The sequence below is a fragment of the Aristolochia californica genome, unplaced genomic scaffold, assembly GCF_029961685.1.
Source record: "Aristolochia californica isolate CCGP_79_NKW_82.1479 unplaced genomic scaffold, dmAriCali1.0.hap1 SCAF_361, whole genome shotgun sequence".
In the NCBI taxonomy this organism is placed as follows: domain Eukaryota; kingdom Viridiplantae; phylum Streptophyta; class Magnoliopsida; order Piperales; family Aristolochiaceae; genus Aristolochia; species Aristolochia californica.
Window position 1 is genome coordinate 147 of NW_027182061.1, and position 2354 is coordinate 2500.

General features: G+C 34.5%; 1 non-coding gene across 1 annotated transcript; it reads left to right on the forward strand.

The window, feature by feature from the left end:
- The first annotated feature begins 1039 nt into the window (after positions 1-1039).
- On the forward strand, positions 1040-1111 carry TRNAT-GGU (transfer RNA threonine (anticodon GGU)). The gene has a single exon. It is a non-coding gene; the product is annotated as a tRNA-Thr (tRNA).
- Positions 1112-2354: the final 1243 nt, after the last annotated feature.

Below are 2354 nucleotides of genomic sequence, written 5' to 3' on the forward strand. Positions count from 1 at the left end.
TAGAATTTTAGAATATATGGGGCATTCTAAATATCTAAATAATGGGCATTTCTGGAGGACAAATTTGGTTATCATGGATCGGCGAATTAGTGGGCCGAGCTGGATTTGAACCAGCGTAGACATATCGCCAACGAATTTACAGTCCGTCCCCATTAACCGCTCGGGCATCGACCCAGGAAGAACAAATTCTGGGCTTATTGATAATCCATGATCAACTTCCTTTCGTAGTACCCTACCCCCAGGGGAAGTCGAATCCCCGCTGCCTCCTTGAAAGAGAGATGTCCTGAACCACTAGACGATAGGGGCATACCTGCCCGATCGCCATCATACTATGTTCATAGTATGAGCAGTTTTTTGGAATTGTCAATATAATGTAATGTATAATTATAATGGGATGACTAGATCCGAAAAATCTTTCCTGCTTCTACGATTCCATAGAATTTTTGATTTTAATTCATGAAATGAACCATCCCGTCCTATATCCTATATATATATAACGAAGTATGGGATCCCCTCAGGAAATGATTTGTTCGACAGACAGAAAAGGTAAGTCAAACCTTTCTTCCATTTTGACTCATCGACTCACTCATCGTTAAGATGGGATATAACCTATCTTTATCTCACACTAATACTAAGCCAGGAAATTAAAAAACGATAGAATGCTTTTTTTGATCGATTCAAAAAGATGATGTAGAACTGGTAAATCAGGGAAGGGATTCGCTGAAATATTTTGAATCGATGTCAGATTCGTACATGTATCAATCAAGTGAATCTCATCTGGATGGGTCAATAAAAGCAAAGCAATTAGTATAGGCCCGGCCCTGAAAGAATTCATTGCATTACCATTGCTATTTATCAAATATACAAAAGAAAATAATCATTTTTTTTTTCATAGAATCTCATAGGTATAGGTAAATCAAATTTCTTGTTCCTGAGTGAATCCCTATGCATACATGTATATATGTACATATAGTAAATATATGGATCATGTAGTAGACTCATAGCAGCGAGTGGCTTCTTCCTGAATTGAATAAAACGGGCCCTTTTAACTCAGTGGTAGAGTAACGCCATGGTAAGGCGTAAGTCATCGGTTCAAATCCGATAAGGGGCTTTTTTCATGAAGCTCCAGTTTGCAGTCTTAGTGTTCATTATTCAGCAGAGAAAAGAGAGATTTTTTATATTTATTTGTAATATAATAAATATATCTAAGGTAACTGCCCACATAATGAGTTATTATTTATTATTCAAAATAAATTATAGAATGAGTTATAGGTACAAAGTTGAACATTTGTTCATTATGATGATAAGTAATTGCCCTAATCTTATTAGGGGGACCGCTATGTTGTCATTACAGGGTATACTTCTCCTCATTTTTCATTATTCCTGTTTTTTTGGTCCTGGTACATATATATTTTAGATACCCAATTCAGATTATGAATCAGCAAACCAAAACATTCCGACTTCTCCACTGTTCCAATAAAATACTGTTCCAATAAAATCGATCGGAAAAGAAAATTTAGAAATCAATAAAATAAAAAATAAGTGGACCTGACCCATTGAATGGTGACTATATCAGCTATTCTTATATTAAAAAATATTCATATTCAATAGAGATTAAATTGTGGAAGCCGGGCCTTTTTTTTATTTCCTTGGACCACGCAAGAATTTGTCGATATTTCCGATTGAATCTTCTTGTTCCTAGATGACCCATAGGAATAAATCGCCCATCCCTTTCCTCCACAAAGAAATGTTTATTCCGAGTCACAAGAACAGTCTATTTTTCAATATCTTTTTTTGGTTCCAGAAAAAGATCGGTTTATATCCATATAGGACTTAGATATAGATATCGGGTCACATAACTTCATGTATCAAATATTTCCATATGGATGCATCAGATATTTTTGTTCCGCTAATGTAATGGAGAACGAATGTGAGAACGGGACTTTCATTTCCAATCTCCACTTCCTATTTAATTTCTATTTAGGGGCAGGGACAAAAGATATTGGGAATATTTCCCTTTTTTTCTGCCGGAGTAAAGAAGGATATATTTTAAATCCCCTTTTTTTATTCTACTCGCGAAAATGGGGAAAGGTATAGTCTGGTATTTTAGATTCATCCGAAGGAAATATAACTAAGCTAAAGAAAACAATAAGAAACAAAAAACAATCAAATCAAATAAAGGAAAGAAGTTGAGTTTCGTTATATATAAATGATACCATAATATATGATACCGTAGTCGTTTAGTATACCCTAAATGAAATTAGGAGAATCCATAGAGATATTTATTGATCTTTTCTCAATATCATATCACGAATGAAATCCAAGAATAAGATTAGTTGATGAAACGGAGAGAT